Source organism: Carlito syrichta, unplaced genomic scaffold, assembly GCF_000164805.1.
Source record: "Carlito syrichta isolate Samal-C Ts95f unplaced genomic scaffold, Tarsius_syrichta-2.0.1 Scaffold308110, whole genome shotgun sequence".
In the NCBI taxonomy this organism is placed as follows: Eukaryota; Metazoa; Chordata; class Mammalia; order Primates; family Tarsiidae; genus Carlito; species Carlito syrichta.
This window is the reverse complement of record NW_007252206.1, coordinates 153,676-179,664: the sequence shown is the minus strand read 5'-3', so window position 1 is coordinate 179,664 and position 25,989 is coordinate 153,676. Positions and strand designations below refer to the sequence as shown.

At 37.6% G+C, this 25,989-nt stretch overlaps 1 protein-coding gene across 7 annotated transcripts in view; it reads right to left on the bottom strand.

The window, feature by feature from the left end:
• Nucleotides 1-25,989, bottom strand: part of RHOBTB1 (Rho related BTB domain containing 1) — a 147,930-nt gene that overhangs the window by 65,249 nt on the left and 56,692 nt on the right. For 5 of the 7 annotated variants that reach the window (XM_021716009.1, XM_008064938.2, XM_021716011.1 and 2 more), the window contains one exon: nt 23,788-23,838. The exons of 1 other annotated variant lie outside the window; for it this stretch is intronic. The gene's annotated coding sequence lies outside the window, so the exon portion shown is untranslated. Of the gene's footprint in view, nt 1-23,787; nt 23,839-25,948 lie in introns of those variants that run through there. One more of the 7 variants, XM_008064937.1, reaches the window with a different exon arrangement.

The following is a 25,989-nucleotide window of genomic DNA, read 5'->3' as shown; positions in this document are numbered from 1 at the left end:
CAATTCCTCAGAGCAGTCTGCTCATATCTGAAATGTCATTCCAGTCAAAGCCTTGGCAAAATAACCAGCGTATCCAATATGTCCTGTTACAAAAGAAAACAGATTCTTATTTAATTTATGCAAATAACTAGATTGCCATAAATTATACTCAAAAATAGTTTCCAAATTCTAGAGAAATCAGGTAGAGAGAAAAATGCTTCAGATTTTGTTCACAAGAGTATGTTTTACTCAATTGTTAAAAGCTATAAATAGCTCAAAAGGAAAAAAAGAAAAAAAGGTTTTCTTGATTCTTAAAAACAAAACAAAAAGAATCAACAATTTTTTTTTTTTTTTTTTGAGTTGGAGTCTCACACTGTCACCCAGAGCGGCCACTGCAGCCTTGACCTGCTGGGCTCCGGTGATCCTTCCACCTCAGCCTTCCGAGTAGCCGGAATTACAGGCATGCACTACCACGCCTGGCTGATTTTTTGTAGAGATGAGGTCTCGCCAAGTTGCCCAGGCGGGTCTTGAACCCACGGGCTCAGGCAATCCACTCACCTCAGCCTCCCAAAGCGCGGGATTACAGGCTGAGCCATTGAGCCTGGCTGAATCAGCAATATTCTAAATAAAAGGTCATGCAAAATTATTTCATTTTTCTATTAGTTCGGTCTATGTAATTAACTCTTCCTCCATACTGGGTCATTGATCCTCATGAATACATCAATTATTTGATAAGAGTCCTGGAATATTTTCTAGTCTAATAGCACAATCTCTAAAGTTACAGAAAACTGCATTGAAGAGCACCCATCAGAGTCTATAGGTGGTTATAAACCATTTCTTGAAGGGGATTAAAGTAGAATAATAATCATGGATGACAAAAGTCTTAAATTTGGTCAAATTTAAAAACTGACAAGAGAATTTGGTTATTTTGTGGCATATAACAATTTAACATAATAATAATGATTACTGATTACACATGTTTTGACATGTCAGGATTATAGAAATCTTATACAATTTGGGACTAATAACACATATAGATATAACAAACATCCTTTTATATTTGACAATGCTTCCTATATGATGCTAATATATCAGATAAACCAAACATGTCTCCCTTCGACTTTAACAAACCTAATATCAAAAAAGTTTAAAAAGGTCAGAAAGGTTGAATTTAGAACCTAAAATTTTGATATTGGTAAGGTTTTAAAACATTCAATATCGCAAAATAGAATTTCAGGTCACTATAGCATAGTCATTCATTTAGCTAAAGATTTCAAAAAGGCAAACACTTTTTCTCTGATAGAGATTCAGTTTCTCAAGCAATAAGACCTAATGAAGATGGCATGAGCCCAACAAATCTGTCTCCCTCTCTCTCCTTTTTACCCCGTAGTTTATTCAAAAGGGTTAACAAAAGTCTTTTATTAGCTCTTATTAGTATTATATGAAGATTGTTCAGAAGAAATATCAAATTTTACCTTTGTATAGGGTATTCTCAATATTAAAGCTGATTTAACTCTAAGTCCTTATAAACAAACCCATTTCATCTTAATTAATTTGATCAGAAGGTAAGATTTCTGCAAATTTTTCATAACCTTTTATAATTTTCAATTAGAGAATAGATCAATGCTCCAAGAAAACCCTGTGATTCCTACACACAAGGGTCCAGGCACTGACTTTGCATCAGTATGCTTTTGATATTAATGTTTAATCATAAACAACCTATGAATTAATTTTGTTTCTCAAAACTGGGCCTTACAACTCACATGCTCAATCCTTACACAATAGTTCCTGGACCTAGAGGGATTGAATAATTTCTGTTCCTGTGTCTCAAAATGGCAGTTCGTTTTGACTGTTGCCTTTTTCCAGGTCTGAATATGAGAGGCCCTGATTGGTGTGATTTAGCAAAGTTACTACATTTTTCAGACCAAAGAGTCAAAGCCCAATAGCTTCATAGCACAAATATTACTTAATAGGATGCTTACCAAAGATGTTAAAAGGCTCAGAACATTTAATCAAAACAGAATCACAGATCATTGTAAAATAAGTTATTCATTTAATCAAAGTGATAATTAAAAACTTTAAAAGCAATACAGAAAGTTGCATGGATGCAAAAACTTAAATTCTTTTAAAATTCAGTTTTCCTAAATGATTAAAAAAAAAAAACTAATGATGATGACATAGGAATTAGTTCGATAAAATATAAAATCTGATCTTAGGCCATTTAGTAAGAGGAAAAGAAAGACTTTCTGCAAAATAATTGTTTCTCCTTATGGGGGAGCCATATAGAAAACCTTGAAAGTTGAATTTGATGAAAAGGGTACTTGAATTAATCAGACCCAGAAAGAGTGTAACCAGGACCATGAGTGAGACAAGAAACTAGAAGAGTAATAACTTGAATAAGGCAATAAATGGCTCCTAGTAACAGTATGAAAAGTGTTCTGATTACATGGAACAATTGAGACATAACAAAAAAGCCAAGAGTACAGAATCAAGTTATATTGTTACATTGCTGAAAAACATTACTTTCTACAGAAAGTTTATTACTTTAAAAATAAACATTCCAGCCGGGCTCGGTGGTTCAGCCTGTAATCTTGCGCTTTGGGAGCTGAGGTGAGTGAACTGCCTAAACCTGCAGGTTCGAGACCTGCCTGGACAACTTGGCAAGACCTCATCTCTACAATAAATCAAAAATTAGCCGGGCGTGGTATGCGCACCTGTAGTTCCAGCTACTTGGAAGGCTGAGGCGGAAGGATTGCTGGAGCCCAGCAGGTCAAGGATGCAGTGGCCGGGAGCGGCCACTGCACTCCAGTCTGGGTGACAGTGAGACGCCAACTCAAAATAAAATAAAATAAAATAAACATTCCAGCATCAGTTCACAAGAGCAGTCAGAACCAGAGGAAAAGATTATGGGAACAGATGAAACAGTTGAAGGAGAAAGTTATCTCAGAATCAATGCCTAAAACTCTTGTGTAAGATCTTGTCTCATATAAAATTCTTTATAACCTTCTGTATTAAAAATATATTTTCATATCCATAATTTTTTCATATCTTTCTCTTCTATTTTCTGGTTCCTTTCTTCCTCATTTCATAAATAAACTTCATAAGTCTGTATTTTGAATCAACTTTTAGATAACTTCTGAATTAGACAAAATTAACTCTTCTGCAATAAAGCACATCTTATTTGGCATATTTTATATATAAAATTAAATTATATTTTACTTGGAACTCTTAATCTCAGTAACCTTATATTTTGGTGAGAAAACTATGAAGCAAGAAATCTTCAACTGTCTATCAGAGATGAGCATTTCATAGGTGAGATTATTCCATAATGTTATTTATTTATTTATTTTTTATTTGGAGTCTCACTCCTTCACCCAGGCTGGAGAACAGTGGCACATATGCTCACGGCCACCCTGGCATCGACCTGCTCTGGCGATCCTTCTGCCTCAGCCTTCCAAGTAGCTGGAACTACAGATGCACACTACCATGTCCAGCTATTTTTTTTATTGTAAAGACGAGGTCTCCCCAAGTTTCCTGGGCTGGTATCAAACCTGTGGAGTCAGGCAATCCATTCGCTGTGTCCTCCCAAAGTGCTGGGATTACAGGCTGAGCCACCGAGCCCGGCCTGAGAATATTCCATAATTTTAAAAATCATTCTTCTTCATATTGAAACCCTTTCTTAATCTGAAATAAAAACAGATATCGACTGAGCATCTAAAATGATTACAAGATTTTAAATTACACAAAACTCTCACAGCATTTACCTCATTTTATATTTTATTCACTTTTAGCAGTTTATCTAGATTACTTATGAAAACTGAGATATTAGACAAAGCTAGTTATTATTTTCTTATTGACCATTTTACCGAGGAAAAAAACATGATGTAAGTAAATTTCAGTTAAGATAGCCAGAAAAAGCATTTTGAATAAAGGCATGACTTATGAGTTTCAAACAACAGGCAGACATCTTTACAAATGGAGATCTTCTGAAAGACGTCAAGTTTCTTAATTATAGGCTTTAGGGTGGGGCCCTTTAAGGGTAGGGCCAAGATAGCATGTGTTCTTTTAAATATACAGAAAAATGACTAATAATCATTTATTGTAAGCAACTGTCAGTCATCTCTAAAAATATATTTATTTTATATACTAAGGTCAAATATTTAATAATATTAAGTGCTTTGTTACCTCCCAAAGTCAATAAGATCAGATAAAACAATGCAAAAGAGAGCAGAACTGAAAAGAACCTCCCTATAGTTCTTGAGACCCCCCCAAAGAAAGCAGGAGATCCCCAAAAGGAGTGAATGCCGCCTTTATTCTGAATTCTTTAAGGGATTGGAGTGATTAGAATCCTACTCTAGATCTTTTTTTAAATAATCTGGTACCAAAGATGGCAATAGGAAGGAAGGAGGAAAGGAAGCAAAGAGATAAACTAGACACATGGATTTCTCTCTCTCTTTTTTAAAGCTTTCAGTCAACTAAAAAATTTCCCAAAACAGGATTCAAAAGGAGAAAAGACATAAAGGCTTTTAATGTATACATACATTTATATTTATACATAACTTGAACATTGGTTTCTAACTGAGCTGACTTTTAACTAGAGAGCGCTATAAAAAAAAGAAAGAAAGAAAGAAAAATAACCTTCAGATTTTAGCCAGGACAAACAGCTAATATTTTCTGGCTTTTAAACTTTCTCTTTCTCTCTCTCTCTCTCTTTTTTTTTACTGTAAGAATCCTCCCAAGTGTCTTAACCAAGGTTATGATTTAACTATGATGCACCTCCAAAGAGGTAGCAAACAGTTCCACGAGATCAGAATCACCCCCAAAGGCAGCTCAGAGAAAGGACAACTTGGATAGCCATAAGTGAAGTGCAACCCACATTTTGATTTACCCATATTCCCTAGGGTCTCAGTGACTTGCGTGATCTCCTACAAAGACCCCCAAATCCCGTGTCTTCCCACAGATGGAACACAGGAAATCAAAAGCTGTCTACAGAAGGGAAAAAGATCGATGACCAAAGTCACAAATATCAAACCAGAAAGGACTCATTTCATAGCTAGGAACTGAACCCGGGCCCCAGACAAGAAAGGGCTATCTACTAAGCTACAGGGTGCTGCGGTTATCCAATAAGCAACCTACGAGCAGTTTTGAGCTTGCAAAGGATTTTAACTTTGTTTTAAGTTGAATTTTATTCTTTAATTCAAGAGAATTTGTAAGGCAATAACATTATTAAGTCATACGAAATCTTTTCTCTCATTGATCTTAAATTCGGAAAGGAAAAAGGATTTTTACCATCTGCCCAACTAGAGTCCACAGAGAGAGAGAAACCAGGAGTCTGACTGATACCAAATTCTTACCTTTTTGCTGGCTTGTCAGACTCCTATGCTGCCCTCCCAGCCACTTCCAGAAGAGCAGAGCACTTTGGTGACCCCACTCACTACAACACAGGAGGAGGGGAGCCAAGCTGTGTTATCAAAGAAAATCATCCTTTTCTGTTTCTTGGGATAACAAGCAAAAAGCCTCCTAATTTGCAAGATGCAGCCCCAAGACAGCTGCATGGGGAACCCAATTAGCATTTCCCATTCCAGCTGGAGCAACACAACATAGTCATGAGTCTTTCTGCCCAATGCTTAAATTTGCCTCCTGTTGGCCCCTGTCATCTTTGATCCACTCAAGGTGGGGAAGGATGACCTCCAACTGAGAGTTCAACTGCTGGTCTCTAGGCAAGATGGAAGAGCAGACAGTCACTCGGAGTTAAACCTGCTGAGCTTTTATCACCAGCTCCTCAGGGCTCATCAAATGTGATTGACCAGAAAAACAAAGCAAGCATACATATATTTAACAAAATACAGACATTAATGACACACACACAATGAGACAAAAACAAACAAAAGGCCTTTGGAAGGCCAGATTTCAGCTGGAACTAGATGTTTTCTTTTGACCAAGTCCCTGTTCTCATCCAACTGGAGAAGTCTCCCCAAACTATACAACCTAGGGAAACCCAACCAGAGTCCACAAAGGGGCCATGGTGCCTCCAAAGAGGCCACCAGAGACCTTCCCTATTATTTAGGGAGAGCTGACCAGATTAGGAGAAGGAAGGGAGCTATTAGTAACACTTTGAATACTTACCCAAAAAGACATCTTCTAGTTCCAGAAAATGTTTCTCTACCGTAATAAAGCATAGCACCGTAGGTCGGTGGTGCCTTGCCAGCAAAGATGGCACCAGAGGCAACTCTCAGTTCAAAAAAAAATCTGGTAAACCACTTAGGTATGCCTCTGGATCTTCCCTATCAGCAAGTGGCTGGTGAGCTGTGGGCAAATGACTTAATATGAGGCGATTCCAGACAAGCTCCCCAAATTTGTTATAACGTGCCATTTGCTATGCCTGCTGCCCCCAAAACCAAGATCTGATGCAGCTGTTACAGTAGAGAAAGTTTAATATCACAAAGCAGCTGAGTGAGGAAGACTCCAATATGCTGCCCTGAGAATTCAGAGGCCAGAGCTTTTAAAAAGTTTGGTGAGCAGGGGGTTATGGACTAGTGATTGGTTGATGATGTCATGGGAGGAAGTTGAAACTGTCTTCTGCTGAGCCAATTTCTAGGAAGGGGTGTCACAGGAGAAGTGGAACCAGGTTTTTGGTGTGTGTTTTGGGCTTGGGTGGGGCCTCAGGATTATCAGAGTACAAAGTCTGAAAAATATCTCAAATATCATTCTTTGGTTTTGCAATAGATGCTACCTATAAAAGCAAGTCCTGTGTCAATCAGTTACTGGCCCTTGGGCAATGAGCCATTATAGAGGTAGCTTGGGAGGAAGGTATGCGGGATGTGGGGTCCCTGGAGATTAGAGCTGCTTTTGTCCTTCAACCTCTGGGATGTCACAGGCCTATTGTTTAAGGGGAAATATGTTTACAAGCTTTGGGGGTTGCTTCCTTTCCCTCTAGGGGTCAGGACATGAAGATAATCAATTGCCCTCTACTGAAGTGAAAGCAAATTTAGAAACAACAGATTTATTAAATTACCATAGCTGCAGATTTTCAGAGTTTAGGTCTCTTCTACTGCTTTTTCCCCATGACCTGATATTAATTTTATATAGGTGGTTTCAATGCTGGGGCACCCAGATATATATAAAGCAAATATTATTAGGCCTAAAGAGAGAGATAGACCCCAATACAATAATAACTGGGGAATTCAACACCATAATTTTCAACATTAGACAGAAAGTCAACAAAGAAACAAAATTAATTTGCACTATAGACCAAATGGACTAATAGACATTTACAGAATATTGCATCTAATTGCTGCAGATACACATTTTTTTCAGCACATTGAACATTCTCCAGGATAGACTATATATTAGGCCATAAAACAAGTCTCAGAAAATTCAAAAAATTGAAATAATATCAAGCATCTTTTCTGACCACAATGAAATAAAACTAGAAATCAATAACAGGAGGAAATTAAACAATGTGCTACTGATGATGATTGGATCAATGAAGAAATTAAGGAGGAAATTTTAAAATTTCTCGAGACAAACAAAAACGGAAACACAACATTCTATAACCTATGAGATTCAGCAAAAGGAAGTTTATAGCAATAGATGCCCACATCAAAAAAGTAGAAAAACTTCAAATAAACCTCAAAATGCATCTTAAAGAACTAGAAAAGCAAGCACAAATTAAACCCAAAATTAGAAGAAGAAAAGAAACAATAAAGATTTGAAAAGAAATAAATGAAATTAAGATTAAAAAAGATCAAAAGAAATGAAAAGTTTGATTTTTAGAAAAGAAACAAATTGGCAAACCTTTAGCCAGAATAAGAGAAAAAAGAGAGAAGATTCAAATAAATAAAGTGAGAGGAGAAAAAGGAGACATTACAACTGATAACACAGAAATTCAAGGAATCATTAGAAACTATTATATACAACTATATGCCAATAAATTGGAAAATCCAGAAGAAAAGGATAAATTCCTAGACACAACCTATACCAAGATTGAATCAAGAAAAAATACAAAACCTGAATAGATCAATAGAAAGTAACAGGATAGAAGCAGCAATAAGAAGTCTCCCATCACAAAAAAGTATTGGACCTGATGGCTTCACTGCTGAATTCTACCAAATCTTTAAACAAAAGCTTATATCAATTGTACTGAAATTATTCCAAAAAATCAATAAGGATGGAATGCTTCCAAACTCATTCTATGAGACCTATTACCCTGATATCCAAACCAGACAAAGATACAACAAATAAAACTACAGGCTAATATTTCTGATGAACATAGATGCAAAAAATCCTCAGCAAAATACTAGCAAATCAAATTCAAAGACACACTAAAAAGATTATTCATCAGGATCAAGTGGGAATTATTCCCGGGATGCAAGGATGGTTCACTGCAGTCTCTGTCAAAATACCATTGACATTCTTCATAGAAGTAGGAAAAAAATCCTAAATGTATATGGAGCTACAAAAGACCCAGAATAGCCAAAGTAATCTTGAGTAAAAAACAAAGCTGGTGGTATCACATCACCTAACTTAAACTACATAGATACAGCAACCCAAACAGCATGGTACTGGTACAAAAACAGACACATAAACCAATGGAACAGAATAGAGAACTCAGAAATAAATTCATACATTTAAAGCCAATTTATTTTTGACAAAGGTGCCAAGAACATAACACGGGGGAAAGAACATCTCTTTAATGGTGCTGGGAAAACTGGATATTCATATGCAGAAGAATAAAACTAGACTCCTATTTCTCACCACAGATAAAAATCAAATAAAAATGGATTAAAGGCTTAAATCTAAGACCTGTAACTATGAAACTGTTAGAAGAAAACATTAGGGAAACACTTATGCCCTGGACATTGGTCTGGGCAAAGATTTCCTGAGTAAGACCTCAAAAGCACACATAACCAAAGTAAAAACCCAAATGGGATTACATCAAGCCAAAAAGCTTCTGCATAGCCAAGGAAACAATCAACAAAGAGACAACCCACAAAACAGGAGAAACTATTTGCAAACTACTTATCTGACAAGGGACTGATATCTAGAATATATAAGGCACTCAAACAACTCAATAGGAAACAATTCAATTTCAAAATGGGCAAAAGATCTGAATAAACATTTCTCAGAATAAGACATACAAATGGCCAACGGGTATAGAAAAAATGCTCAACAGTGCTAATCATCAGATAAATGCAAATCTAAACTATAATGAAATATCCATTCACCCCAGTTAAAATGGCTTTTATCAAAAAGACAGGCAATAGTGGCTAATAGAGAGAATGTATAGAAAGGACAACCCTTACACATTGTTGGCAGGGATGTTAATTACTACATGTACGCTATGGAGAACAGTATGGGCGTTCTCAAAAAACTGAAAATAGAACTTTCATATACTCTAGAAATTCCACTGATAGGTATATATCCAAAAGAAAGAAAATTAGCATACTGAAGAGATATTTTTGCAGCACTATGCATAATAGCCAACATACAGAATCAACCCACGATACAGTGTCCACCAATGGGTGAATCAATAAGGAAAATGTGGTATGTATACACAATGGAATATTTTTCAGCCTTAAGAAAGAATGAAATCTTGTTACTTGCAACAACATGGAGGGAATTGGAGGACATTATGTTAAAAGAAACAAGTCAGGCACAGACAGGGCAAATATCACATGTTTTTACTAATATGTAGGAGCTAAAAAGAAACATTGAACTCATGGAGATAGAGAATAGAAGAAAATAGAATGATGATTACCAGAGGATGGGAAGGGCAGCAGAGAAGGAGAAATAAAGTGGGAATGGTTAATGTGTACAAAAATACAGTTACATAAAAGGAGTAAGACCTAATGTTTGGTAGCACAATATGGTGACGATAGTTAATAATTTCCCATATAATTCAAAATAAAATAATGGAATTGGAATGTTTCTAACACAAAGAAATGATAAATGCTTGCAGCAGTGAATTTTTTTACTCAGATTTAACTATTACACCACACTGAATGCTTGTATCAAGTCATCACATGTACCCCATAAACAAGTACAACCAGTATATATTCATAATAACTAAAAAAAAAAAATTTGTAAAACAGATTTTTAAAACAGATCTTTGAAAGAAAATAACATGACACAAGTCCGAATTGGATCAAACTGATATTTATGTGAAAGCAACATAAAGCTATTTTTAGGTCTCAAGGGTTCAGGGGGTAAAAACCCAAGTTCCCTTGAGGAAACTGCTCTAAGACACTAGCCAAAACACCCAGAGATAATGAAATTAAAAACTAAAAACAAATAAAAGGGATTTAAGCTTTCAAGAACTGTGGAAACCAAAACCAACTGAAAATGTAAGATAGCCTACAGAGTTATTTTGAATTTGGTTACAAAATTGCATAGAAAAATTATCTGTAAAAGATAATCAAGAAGGCCAAAAAAAGGGTATTTCATAGTAAAAGTAATAATGAACCTTCACAGACCAAAAGGCATATAATGAAATGAAGAAAATTTAGAAGGATAAGGAGAATTCATAAAAATAATGGAAACATATGGGATGAAAAATCAGAATAAATTGACATCAGATAAAGAAAGTGAAAATGAACAACCACACGGGGAATATTTGAATAACAAATACAAGGGTTAAATTAATACGTATTCCACATTTTAAAAAACCTATAAAAAGATAATGCAGGCTTTTTTTCAAGTGTTCTTGGCACATTTATAAAAGCCAACCACATACTGGGCTATAAGGACAAAAATCCCCCAAAGCATAAATTGTATCAACCAAATTCTCTGGTCACAGAGAAGTAAATGAAACAATCTAAAGGAAGAGTTTTACAACAGCAAAAAAAAAAAATCCTGACTCTTGGAAATGGAAAACAAATAAACAAAAAAACTTTCTGATATATCCGTCTAAGGAAATAATGTTATAAATGCAAAATGTTTTAAAAGCAAATATATTTACATCTTTGTTAAGAACAAGAAAAAAATGAAAGCAATCTATGACAAGTGCAAGAATAATTAATTAAGGTACTTGCTATGCGATTTTAGGCCAATTATTTAATCTGTCTAAACCTCTATTTCCTTTATCTGTAAACTGGTGATAATTACCTTCTTTTATGGGTTGTTGTGAAGATTAAATCAGATAATGCCTGTAAAATATTTTAATCTTTATGCCTGGCATCAAGAGAACCCTCAGTAGGTCTTATCTATTATGATAGTCATTAAAGCTATGTTTATGATGACTTTGCAATAATACAGAGAAGTGTGGATGTTAACTTTATCAAGGGAAACAGGAAGACAAGCAATCCGAAATACAGTTGACAGAAAATACATACAATAAACAGATAGGTGAGATCCAAATAAAATTGGGCCTCATTCAGTTCCGTGAAGCACCATCTTAGCACAGTGACACAGGTAAAAGAAACACGACTCTTAGAAAGCCATGAACAGTGTGGGCGCTTATGACAAGCGAGGTGTGGTTTAATATAATGTAAGAGGCATCCTGCAGTAAAACTCATAAAAAGTCCTTTGGAATGTTTCCCTCTACAGTTCCACCTCTTATGGCAACTGCTCAAATTTTTCTCTCAGGACCCAGGATATTTTCCCTTCAGATTCTTCCTCACCCCCTATTATAGGGCTAGCCATAATTCTCTGCTTGTCTTACCAGTATTCCCATTCATTACTACCCTCTACCAACTAAGTGGGTCTCCCTTAGGACCCACCATTTTGGGGTAGGTATATTTTTTCTTGAGTTGAGAGGAATCTCACTCTGTTGCTCAGGCTGGAGTGCAGTGGCATGCTCACAGCTCCTCGCAGCCTTGAACTCAGGCTCAGGCGATCCTTCCACCTCAGCCTTCTGAGTAGCTGAAGCTACAGGTACATGCCACACCACCAGCCCAGCCAATTTTTTGATTTGTAGTGAATATTAATAAATGACTACCTAAAACATAATAAATATGTCTCTGTCATCTAATAGGAAGCAACATCAACCTCTTCCCCCTGCAACAATAATACATGGAAAATAAATGGGAAAGAAATACACTCAGCAGGTAACAGCAATTGTTGCTCGGATAATAGGGCCATAATTTGTTCCTGCCATTTTTCTACTTTTTTCAGTTTTCATATTTTTACAATGTATATGTATTACCTTAAAAACAACTGGAAAAAAATCTATGTGCCATAAAACTCATCCTTTTAAAGTGTACCAACACTCGGTAGTGTTTACGATATTCACAAAGTTGTACAATCATTCCCGTGATCTAATTCCAGAACACTTCCCATTAGCAGTCATTTTCTATTCCACCTCCTCTGAGTTCTAGCAACTACTAATTTACCTTCGGTCTCTATGGATTTGCCCATTCTGGACACTTCATATAAATGGAATCGTGCAGTATATGGCCTGCTGTGTCCATCTTCTTCCACTTAGCATAATATTTTCGAGTTCATCCATGTTGTAGCATCTATCAAAACTTCATTACTTTTTATGACTGAATAACATTCTTAGATGTATTGCTTCTATAGTGGGAAGCACATTTTAGCTTTTAGAGAAAATAATGGGTACATAAATATAACCCCTGATTGCTAATTCCACTAAGAATACACTGATAGGATTCAATAAAAATAAATGAATTTTAATAAGGCATAAATTGTTTTTCAAAACCATATATTTATAAACCATAGTGAGTCTGCTAAATCTGTTTTTTCCCTGACTCAAGCTTTCAAATAAAAAAAAAGCACAGGAATTGAAATGATATTTTGCTGAATATTAGACCCAGAAATTGGACCATATAAAAAGACAGCTGTGGCTACCTAGGACAAACCCATAAAATTCTATCTCAAACAGAAGATGAAAAATTCTTGACTTTTAAATCTTTAGTGTTCAAAGGGAATGCTTATGGTAACTGAAATGAGCAATTTAAAAAACTGTTTGAAAACAGAGCACATGAAGGACTCAGTGGCAATCAATTGTAGTTAAGATATTTTAAGCTTGGATCAATATAATATAATTCCACTTTACATTCATTAAGAAGAAAGTAGTTCTAAATGTGCTGGTATGCATGCTGTATATGTATTTGTGTACCTGGAAATCACAAATATATAAATATTGATGTATACTCAGTGCCTGAATTTAATGTCATCATCTTTAATTGGCAAGACAGACTTCCACACACTTTTAGTTACAAAGGAAGACATCTTGATTGAAGCTGACAGTAGTTTGCTAATATAAAGTAATAATTCAGTAAAAAAATTAGATTATGTAAATGAAGAACTTACTCCTGGACATAAAATGTGAAATGTTTCAAATGCACTGAGAGTGGTGTGAAGTAGTGACCAGAAGTGGGGTGCTGGTGGTGTTCTAGTTCCTGATCTAGATGCTGGTTATATAGGTAGGTTTAGTTTGCAAAAATTCATCAAGTGTACATTTGTGTTCTGTAAACATTTCTCTGTGTTATATTTCAATGTTTTTTTAAATGTAAGAAAAAAAAGTCTATGCATTGATTTTGAGGCCTATTGTCCTCATGTGGGTGAGCCTAAGTTAAGGGCTAGATCAAGAAGCTTTGTCAAGAATTAATAATTAAAAAATACTAGTCAAGTCTTTTTGAGATGTCCAAGTTTTAAGTACTTATCTGTAAAAGCTAATAGCAAGTGTGAAGACTATAGGTGTTTAAAAATCCATCCTCATGAAAAATCTCAACGGTGCTCTGCAGTAAGTTACTCATTGAAAGCATTCTCTAAATCTGTCACTAGGTTAGCTTCTGTGGCACCAGAGAGAGTGCTTGCTATAAAATCTTCAGATACCATGACAAACAATTGCATTTAAACATTTATGATATGATATTATTCCAGTTAGGATTAGGTTATGCTCTAATACAGTCAAATGAAGAAACTATTTTGTTTAGGAATTCATAGCAAAGTTAGACCATAAGTACAAAAGGGCTGGTGGACAATTAACCAGACTTCTTACATTCCCATATTTTCTTTGAGGTAACTGGTCAATAGCAATGAATAGATTCTAGCTAGTATTTTCAGGACATGTCCCTAAACTCTCTAACTTTAAGTAGAAATTATTACTTGAAAGATTCTACAATTTCAAAAAACAGAAGTGGAAAGTGATACTAATCTGGAGTGCAACTGGCTTCAAAATGTCCATAACTTTCACTTAATTATAAGACTAGATTCCTGGAAAAATAGTGTATACAAAAAAAATTTTAATGAAAGAATGTTCATCATACCACTATTTATAGAAATAAAATATTGAAAATAACTTCATAAATCCAACCACAGGGGATCAGTTATAGAAAAACAAACATATGTCCATATAATGAAAGAGTACATAGCCATCAAAAATGTGTTACAGTATATTTATTGTTATATTAAAATATTCAAGATATGTATTTAAATGAAAAAACTTACAGAATGTCATCGTTCCTTACAAATTATGTACTCACATACAAAAAATTTAAGATAGGCCAGGTTCAGTGGCTCAGCCTATAATCCCAGCACTTTGGGAGGCTGAGGCGAGGGGATTGCCTGAGCCCGTGGGTTCAAGAGGAGCCCGGGCAACTTGGCGAGACCTGGTCTCTACAATAAATAAAAAAATTAGCCAGGCATAGTAGCACACACCTGTAGTTCCAGCTACTTGGAAGGCTGAGGTGGAAGGATCGCCAGAGAGCCCAGCAGCCCAGCTGGAGTGGCCGTGAGCGTGTGTGCCACTGCACTTCAGCCTGGGTGACAGAGTGAGACTCCAACTCAAAAAAAAAAAAAAAAATTAAGATAGAGATACACTAAAATATTAATGCCAACATCTTTTATGGGGTAGGATTATAGTTAATTTTAATTTTTTTCTTATTTATATATTCCACCTCTTCTAAAATGAGCATATGTTATTTGTGTAACAAAGAAATTTTGCAAAAAGCAGGGTGAGGAGGTAAGAAAAACAGGGAATAGAGTAACTTCAGATATGAGAACACCTTTCATTATGTGAAATTAATTTCTACCCTTGACCTCTCTGTGTACCTTGAGAGCTTTATGTGAAGTACCTTTCATATGGTAAGAAACAATCCTGCTGCTCCAGGAACCTTCTTTTCAATTCTGAGCAGACATCATCCATTCATCAACAATATCATCATGGAGTTCCCTGTTAATTAACTCCCTTTACTTATATCAAAGGAACTAACATTTCAACAGGCCCAACCACAAACACACACACACACACACACACACACACACACACACACACACACACACACACACGACACAGCCCCTCAGCCTAGAACAATGAAACAAGGATACACTTGCTGAATACTTGCTGAACTCTAGGGGCAAGCAAATGGGAAACCATTCTCTAATCTTTCCAGATCAAGTTATGAGATGTTGAAAGATTTCAGTAGTCATATCAGAAGAGAGTCTCTTCAGCTCTACTTCAAATAGTTTTAAAAATACTAGACTCTGATCTAAGGGTTCATTGTTAATTTTTGTTTGATACACACAAAGGGAAACAATTTCCCTTACTTGAAACTTCTTTCCAGGAGCCTTAATGATCAGCTGCCAAATTTAGCCTTTGGCGCCATGACTACCATGTCTATTATTCTCCCGTGATTACTTATGTGAGGCCAAATCTCATCCCTATTTAGAGAGAACATATGCAGATGTGTTGATGCAAGGAGAAGTGGGTGAACCTCTACTGAAAAGAGCCGGGAGAACACGCTGTCATGAATAGAGGAACATGGCTTTGTGGCTTATGGCACCAAAAGTACACCAATCCAACAGAATCAATGACTCTGGTCATGCTATGAGAAATAAAAGAGAGAAGGTGAGCCGGGCTCGGTGGCTCAGCCTGTAATCCCGCGCCTTTGGGAGGCTGAGGTGAGTGGATTGCCTGAGCCCGCGGGTTCGAGACCTGCCTGGGCAACTTGGCGAGACCTCATCTCTACAATAAATCAAAAAATTAGCCGGGAGTGGTAGCACGCGCCTGTAGTTCCAGCTACTTGGAAGGCTGAGGCGGAAGGATTGCTGGAGCCCAGCAGGTCGAGGCTGTGGTGGCCGGGAGCAGCCACTGCACTCCAGTGTGGGCAACTGAGTGAGATTCCAACTCAAAAAAAAATGAGAGAAGGTGGAGTTGTAGCGAGGGCAGTCAAAAGATTGGCTGCTCATTGGAATCATTGAGGGATTTGTTTTGTTTTGCATACTGCTGTCTGACAGGAATGCTTTTGGCACACAGCCCATAACAGTAAATAGCTAGAAACAACCCATCAACAATGTAATAAATAAAAAATAATGAATTGAGGTCTATTCACACAATGAACAACTAACTATACATCACTAAAAATGAATGAACTACTGTTACATACATTATAGATATATATCACAAACATAATAGTGAAGCCAGACACAAAAGAGTATATAGGATATGATTTTTTTTTTATACAAAGTCCAAAAGTATTTGAAGTCAAGATAGAGGTTATCTTGGTTGGGCAGTCACAGGATGGGGACATGAGAAGGTCTTTCAGTGCTGATAATGAATGTTCTGCTTCTGTGTTTAGGTGCTGTTTTTGTGGGTATGTTCAACTTGTGGAAAATTTTTGTTATCTATTTATAATTTGTTTCTCTTTCTATAAGATATACTTCAGTTTTAGTTCAGATTCCTGGGCTCTAGCAGTGAATCTACTGAAACTGCAGGTCATACGTTCTTTGGGGTATTCCAATGTAAAGCATGGTTGAGAATCACTGGACCAAAAGATCTACATTTAAGACAGTCAGTACTCAAGTACACCATGTGAGAACCAGTTGTGAAATTTGTAGGGATTTTGCAAGCCCATTAAAATAATGCCAGCATTAAAAATTAAATTATGCACTTTTACAATTTAATATATTATATGAAAAACAAAGATAACAAATACTCAAAACTCATCACTTTCTAGTTATTTTACTATATTTTACTAGTATCTATACTTTTGTGGCTGTGTATGTCAAGTTTATCTATATGGTGTGACACTGTGCCACCTCTTCCCAACTATGCTTAGTTACATCATTTGCTTGAAATTGGCTACGGTGAGAGCATTTACACCACAGAAATTGGCAACCACTACACATCAGGGCTTGTTTTATTGTTCTGTTGATTATCTAGATGTAAAAAAAAAATGTTAATAATGCAAATTAAATATTAAAGTATAAGCCGGGCTCGGTGGCTCAGCCTGTAATCCTGCACTTTGGGAGGCTGAGGTGAGTGGATTGCGTGAGCCTGCGGGTTCGAGACCCGCCTGGGCAACCTGGTGAGATCTCATCTCTACAATAAATAAAAAATTAGCTGGGCGTGGTAGCGTGCGCCTGTAGTTCCAGCTACTTGGAAGACTGAGATGGAAAGATCGCTGAAGCCCAGCAGGTGGAGGCTGCGGTAGCCGGGAGCGGCCACTGCACTCCAGTCTGGGCCACAGAGTGAGACTCCAACTCAAAAAAAAAAAAAAATTTTTAAGTATAGCCGAACTCAGTGGCTCACGCCTGTAGTTCCAGCACTTTGAGAGGCGGAGGCGAGAGGATTGCCTGAGTTCAGGGATTCAAGACCAGCCTGAGCAACATGGTGAGACCTCATCTCTACAATAAATCAAAAAAATTAACCGGGCATGGTGGCACATGCCTGTGGTTCCAGCTACTTGGAAGGTTGAGGTGGAAGGATCACCTGAGCCCAGTAGGTTGAGGCTGTGGTGGCCATGAGTGTGCCACTGCACTCCAGCCTGGGCGACAAGTGAGACTCCGATTTAGAGAAAAAAAAAAGTGTGCTCCATGTGTAGGAGTTACATTATGAATAGTACATTTGAGAAAAATATTCTTTCAGTATTTAAAAGCCATTATCCATTTCAGCAAAGAAGCCATTCACACATTTGGCGAATCAGTACAGTTCTGACATATGTCTTTGATGTTTCATTTTTGTCTTACTCATTAACATAAAGGAAAATATCAGCCAACATTTTCATATGGGAACTACATTGCCTCATCCGTTGCACCATAGGTTGGCCTAGAGATAGAAGAGTTCTGCAAAAACCAACGAAAGCCTTCTGTGAGACCCAACTGGCTATATGACATTTGTAATAAGAAGTATTGTAGAATTTATTATTTATAAATCTTCATGTCAGTAAAATATATCATCAACTAGTATATGCACATATATTAATTCTTTTTTCCCCAGAGAGTGGCTGATTACAAACCCACCACTGTCTATGCCTCTCCCGTGTTTAAGATTCTCTATTATGGTTTAAGAAATAAGCAAACAAGGTGGTCTAGCGCTGGCCTATAAAAGCATGAAAGTCAGCATAAGATGTAGTAACCACTGCGTTTTAGAACTTCACTACTCAGAGTGTGGGCTTCAGATCCGCAGCACTGGCATCAGTGGGGAGCCTGAGAGAAATGCATAGTCTCAGGTCCCACCATGGAACTCCTGGATCAGAGTCTGTATTTTAACAAGATGCCTGTTCTTATTGTATGCACACTGAAGTTTGAGCACTGCTTTAAAAATAATTAACTCCTTGGTAAGAACTGAAACTTACAAATAACCAGCTGGAGTTTCATAACCAGGTTAGGGATAACCTAGCAACTGGTGATTTCTAAACACCTAGCCACAGTTTAGCCACTTTGTAGCACTGAGGAAAACATAATTGCTACCCCCCTAAATTTAAAGAAAAGGACATACATCTTGCCATATACACTTGCCAAATACTGAGAGGAAAATTGCACCACCAGGAAAATAAACTCTATTCTAGGCCACTTGGATTATTACTAAAAAAGGAAAAACAGGTACAAGTTAAAAAAAAAAAAAATCACAGCAGTAGCTTTCCTCCATGTATGTGCTGAATAGGACCCGTTGCCAAAAACTTGGTTCCAAATGTCCAAAGCAGGGCAGCAAGTGCCACATGACAAAGTGTGGCAGCTGGGAGAGGAGTGTACAAAACACTTCCCAGAGATGTAATTTAGGCCAGGGTAGTTATCAAGTGCCTAGGATGAAAGGGAGGAGGTTGTAGTGTTTATGCTTTTCTTATCGATATATCACTCAGGAACATACGATAAAAAGAAAAGACCACCACACCCCACATACTCAATGTTACAGTTAACCAAAATCAAGCTAAAAAAGTCTCACATGTTACAAAATTCAAAGCAAAAATTTTCTACTGACAATAATAATTCTGGAAATAGTTCTTAGTTATTTGACTGGAAAGAGAATAGTTGTGTTTGAGATGCAAAGGTCTATGTAGAAAACACATTAGATGCTTGCATGGGAAAGAAAATGAGAGCCACACATCTCTTAGAGGAGCACGGTATCAGTATGTAGCAAACTACAGCAATAAAATAATTCAATTCAAGTAAACTCTGGCAACCCTAGAGTGTGAAGAAATATCTAACCTAGGCAACATAGCAAGACCATGTCTCAACAAAAAATCAAAACACCTGCCAGATGTGTTGGCACATGTCTGTAGTCCCAGCTACTTGGGAGGCTGAGGCAGAAGGATCACCAGGAGGTGAGCCATGATCATGCCACTGCACTCCAGCCTAGCGACAGAGTGAGACACCCCCAATTCAAAAAGAGAAAAAAACAAAAACAAATGTAATGAAGACTGGGTCACTGGCACCCTGAGAGACCACTGGGCTTGTTTTTACTCAGTACACAAGGTTACTATAACCATCCCTTTCAAAATCAAAATTCAAATGACTCCAGTAAACTTAGGGGTAAAATGATATAACTGCCCTGATGTGCTACAACATTTTCCTTTGAGATACTCTAAGAAGGCCAAGCTGAAACTAACCCTTACAGAACACCTACTATGTGCTTCGCATGTGTAATGTTACAACATCCTCATAATCCTCTGAGAGGTGATATTGCTCCCATTTTACAGCTGAGGAAAGTGAGATCATATTTCACCTACATTGCATACTTAAAAGCCAGAGCCTGGTCAATGTGAAAAAGCACCAAACAGATCACTCAACAAAGACAGCTTGGAAAGGATCAGAGTATGGGGTGTCATGTTTTGAATAAGATAAAAAGACTGTTCTGTCTCAGTGCTATGGAAGATAATTGAGGTTCTCCTAGTATCCACCATATCTTAACACAGCTGGAATCCTCTTATCACCCATTTCTGGATGTTCCTTTGGGTTTTGGATGTACTTCATACTTGCTAGTTGTATTTCTGGCTAGGTTGGAGGGTTTTTTAGAAGACTTGGCACTTTTCAGGCAGTGTTATGTAATGGAACTGAGCTCTGGCTGGGACTTGGAAACCTGGGTTCAGTTCAGGCTGTGTCACTTATTAACTATGAGAATGGTCAAGTTACCTCCCTTCTCTGAGTGCCGGTGTTTTTCATCCATATGAGGATGAACTAAGTATCCTTAATAAGAACCCTCCTAGCTTCATGATTTAACCCTCCTTGACTCAACTGTTTAAGATTGTAACTTCCATCAAAAAATGTATTAGAAATGACCTGAAGAGTTACCCAATTTGTCCAGGTAAAACAGCTATTGCAGTTCAAGTTAAATTAAAATTTTTTAAATTAATAAAAACCCATAAGAATAATTATTTAACTTCTATACTCCACCATCTGCAAGGGTAATCTGGAATGAAATAACTTAAAGTGTGTGTGTGTGTGTGTGTGTGTGTGTGTGTGTGTGTGTGTGTGTACGCGTGTGTGTGAGTTTTCTGAGTTCATTTAGAACAAATATATATTTAAATGCTTAGATAGACTTGGGTGCAAATCCAAGCTCTCTTTCCTAGTAGCTCTTTAACTTAACATCTCTGAGTTCCATATTTTGCCTCTGTAAAATTAGACTTGATAATGAATATTAACTATAATGCAGGTAAAGTGGCATCTAGTCAGAACATAAATGCTAGTTATTGTTATCACAGCGGTCATTATGGGTTTGGTCTATGGTCGGCTGACAATTCAAAGGAAATTTCTCCACAGAGGGATAGAGCCTGAGGTCGTAACCTTACAAATGCTGGGACCTTGCCATTAACCAGTGTCTAGGCAATAAATAAACTCAGGTGTACAGTGGAGACACATAATTGCTTTCTTCCAGACCTACTGTCACCTCTTTCTTTGCGAAACTTGGCAATTTGCCCTTTTGTGAATAAAGCCTGATTAGAGACATGCTGATGTGTCTGATGGCACCACTGCAGGGAGCATTTGAAGACAGGAGTGTCCTGGGACATGTGGGAAGGGCCAGAGCAGCAGTCATATCCACACTTCACTGTCAGTGTTTTTATTTGCCCACTTCCCAATTTTTGCCCTATGCACACAAGAAACAAAAGGTGTTAGAAAGAGGAGAAGGTGGCTTTAATTTGTTTATAAACTAAAAAAACAGAAAAAAAATAACGCTGACAAATTACCAATCTGTAAATATCCCCTCCATTTCAGTGACTGCCTCCTGGGCTCCCCCGAAAGCCTTTCCTTCTCTCTCCTCTCCCCTCCCCTACCATTCACACACTCTCTCACCTCCTGCCCTTGTCTACAAACACTTTTTGTGACACATTTTTCCCTCTCCCAGTTTTGTTTTGGTGTTGTGTGGATGGTGGGAAGCCTAATGGAGAGAAGAAAATAAACACAAGAACCAGATGCAAATCACCTGTGTTCTTTAAACCCTATTGCATGAAGCCAGAGGGAGGATTTTAAATAACAAGATTGAAGTGCCCATTTTCTAAAAGGAAGACCAAGAGAAAACATGAAAAATTCCTCTGTTTTCTACAGGTACAAGTCCCAAGCAAAAACAGTAAAGTTTCAAATGTTTCCAGCCATTTTTAAAAAAGACAAGTCATGCATATTGACTAAAGCCTACTGAAGTTCAAAAGAGAAAACAAATGATTGCTAATTAAGTGATTCTTATTGGAGAGACCGTGCTAATTCCACTTTTGTCCATAACATTATATGATTCAAAGTATAATTGTACTATTTTAAATAAATTATAGGTTATGGTTGCTATATTGATATTTTTATGACATACCATTATTACAACTAACCATATATCAGTTGCGATGAGGTCTTGGCCTATAATGGGATCTTTCCAATAATAATAGTGCTCTTATGGAATGTGACCTATTTTGTAATGATTCACTATGTAGCAACTTTTACAGGACAAAGCTGTTAAAGGACAGCTTATAACAACCTCTTAAATGCGGAAACTCACTAACTAAGCTTTGGAGCTACTAGCTTGAGTTGGGAGTATCAGTACATTAAAAAAGATATCTTAACGATTTCTTTAGCAATTTGTTCCTTATTTCACTTTTTATTACTTATTTATTAAAAAACTCCCCAAGAAGGATTAACAACTGTTACAAATTATTGTATAGAAAGAAAGAGGGGGAAAAGGAAGAATGGGGAAGAGAAGGTTACCAATTCTGGCAGAAACTGAAAATGTCTTGCTTAACCTTTAGATATTGGTCATTTTCAGGATTTTGGTTGAGATTTATCTATTATATATCCAAATTCATCTACGTGGTACTTTTCAGACAAACTGAGGTTCCAGAAAAAAAATTCAGTACTTTTAAACATCACACCAAATTATAATGCTTTCTTGAAAGATGCTGTGCAGATTCAAACAGCTCGTGATTTTGTTACAACGCTTTTGAAGCAATAATGTCTTTTGAGTTTGAGATACTGTAATTTAGTAGTTCCGGATGACTGCAAAATCTCTCCCTGTTGGGCTGAAATTCTACATTCTGTCCTTCCCCAAACTCTCACCCATTTATCATTTATACGGACGAAAAAACGTGCTTGGAAATTTTTTTTCCTTGCATACAAGGAATTGCAAAGTAATATCACAGAGTGGAAAACACTGAACTTCTTGTAAATGTACTGCTGACCCCAAATTCAGCCTTCTGAAATGTATGATCTTGATTTATTCTCTAGTTTTAAAATACATGAATGTTTAATATCTTGCTTTTTAAATCCATTTGTAAAATCTTTAAGGCCAGAGACCCCACGATAAAAACTTTCCTGTGTCTTTGACAGTGCCATGCCAGAAAGTACGCAAGAATACTTAAAATTTCAGTATTGTGCTTAAGATAACAGAATGCATTTTTTTTGCAACAGCTGGGCCATTGAGTGTTATTATATGAGTGGTAATTATCTTAGATAAGCTATATTAGACAAGTAATTTAAGCTTTTTTGGCTTCCATTTCTCTATTGGAGAAGAATTTTTCAACTAGAGATTTAGGTCTTAGAGAAGGAAAAAATTTTTTCAAAATTCTATTTGTGCCATTTACTAGAAGTAGGAATTGAATATATTATCTAACATCTCTACACTTCCAATTCCTCACCTGTAGCTTGGGACTCAAGAGGATCGTTTCACCTCACAGAGTTTTTGTTGTTGTTGTTGTTTTAATCTTTTAAAATTTAGAACACTGAGAACATGAATATAAAGAATGCAGCACATTATCTGAACTTTGATTCATGCTCAATAAATGTCAGCTCTTATTATATCAAGTTTCTTGCTGCTCCAGAGGGCTAAGATTAGAGGTAAAAGCTCAATTATCAAGCACCCAGATGCCCTGTATCCTCAACTGTCTGGCACCTTTTTGACACTCAAAGTGAATTAAAAAAAAAAGTCTTATACTGGACAAACTGATTCAAGGCCCACGTCTGTACCATTGTACTCACAGAGTAAAGAATAGTTTTAGCAATCAATGAACTTGTGATGTTCATAACTGAGTCCATAAAAAATGACAAAGACAATTTTCTTTTAAAGACAAATGACTAAGAAACATCTTCTGAAATGCATGCTCAGAATTAGGATGTCATGAATCTATCATCATGGTTTTGCACAAAGACACTGACCTGGCTTGCTGGAAGTGAAGAACAGAACACCCTGCTCACAGCTGGACTTACCTACATAAAAGAGAGAAATACTTTATAAATTCTACTGCCTGCAGGAACACATGGAGAGCCTCGAAAGTTTTCAATATATGTTGTTTTCTCCCCTCCTTCCCAAAAGGGCAAAATTTGCTTTACCTTTGCCAAGTGCTAGTGTAAAGTGGCATTTCTTTGGGTCAAATACATCCTGAAATAGTCAGGTTAGCATTTTGTAGCATTTGTGAAAATATATTTTCGAGAACTTGGGGATGATACCAAAAAAAAAACAAAAAACAAAAAACACAAAAAAACCCCAAAGCCAAAAAACATTTGCCCACAAACTGATGGATGGGAACAATGAGAATCTTACATGCATTTTCCAATTCAGAAGTCATAGGACGTGGGCATGCTGTTCCTCTAAAATAGCATTTTTAGACAATATAGCTATAATGAAAGACCAAACAGTTCTGGTTTTTCCTGTTATATTTGTAGAGTTAAGAAGTTGTATTATTGAGCCAATAACATCCACCTGTATGATCACACACAACCGTATACATTTAAAATTTACACTACCTTCAAAATCTGGGAAAAAAAAGAATGGGCAAGTTAAGAAGAATATTGACTGTGATATTAGTGCTTCTGAATCATTTTCCAAAACAGTCCACAACAGGATCAACTGGTTAAATCTCCTTCCCTCTAAGATGTCCAAATATGATCCAGGAATCTCAGAGGAAACCTTGTTTAACATAATAATTTATTGCCCACTCCACCTGTGGAGCAGTATGCAGACATTATTTACACTGAAAAGAGCTGATGTTTACTTTCTAGCAATCAGTGACTCTCTTAGGCATCTGTAAGGTTACTGGAAATGAAATGCAATTCTAAATTTCTAAATAGTGTTTGTAAACAAATTTGTCAGAGTATGTTTGGAAAAGTCTGACTAAGGCTTGCCTAGATCAAACAAACACAGCCTACTATTTACTATCTGCTGGTAGTGAGAGGACTTATATAAAGATGAAAAACACTGATAACAGTATTTTTTTTTTTCAGTTTAGAATATGTCAGTGTTGAAATGTGCAGCACAGCTCTGGTTGGGGGTGGGGAAGCCCCAAACTAGTGAAACCTCAAGCTGAGCATCTGGCTGGAATTCTACAGGGCTCTGTGAACAGCACAGGACAGGGAGGTTCAAAGTCAAGGTGGCTCTTCTAGTCTTAACTTCCTAGATGTTCCTAGATCTGGGTGCCTCTGTGTATGTATCAACCTTCATGCATTTTCCCCTCAACAAATGTGTACAGTCAGCTCCAAAGGCACAGCTTGTGTGCTGACGTGCAAAGCCAAGTCAAAACCCTGTGCTTGGAGCTTCCTTCTAACTTTCTGGCTTGTCCAAGTCTAAATATTGACATTGCTCCTCAGTTGAGATGTTTGATACTGCTGGGGATGGAAACGGTGCAGCTAACAGTAGGCTCTAATGATACATTTTTACATAGTTGTGCCTTCCTTCCACTTTCTTTTTTGGGGGAGGACGGGGAGGAGGGTGGATTCTCTTGTCTGCACTTCTCCCCCTTTGCTGTTTTCCCCGAAAGCTGAGCACACAGAGACAAGGTAAGGTGTTTTGCAAGCCCCTTAGGGCAGCTCCTACTGTTGTCACAGCAACTCACAACAGACTCCATAGACACGGGGTTGGGGGAAGGGGAGCGCCGAACTGTGGGCTGACCAGCCAACTCTCAAGGGGGTGCAAGCGCCACAAAGGGGCTAGCGTGTCCCCCTGTTCAGGTTCTCCGGTGCCCCACCGCTGTCCTTCGAAGGAAAAGAGCCTTCCTGCCGGAGCGGCACCACCCTCTCCCCGGCGCAGCCTGCTAAGGGTGGCTGTTGTACATTTCCTCGGCTCCAAGTTAGGGGTGCGGCTGGGCGGGCGCTCCTAGAAATCTCTTCTGCTTGCCTCTAATGGGAGGTTCCCGGCCTCGCGGAGAGGCTAGGGCGGCCCCCATAGCGGCTGGCTCCCACAACTGTCTCTTGGGGTGCTGCTGGCCGCTGGGCACTGCCCCGGGCCCCCGCTTGCCACCCGCTGGGGCCGAGGCGGTGGGGGCTCCGCGGCGGCTGCTCGGAGAAGTTTCATACCATAGAGCACTCACGACACAGAACCTACCCTGCAGCCGAGCGAGACGCGAGCTCTCTCCGCCTTCAGGG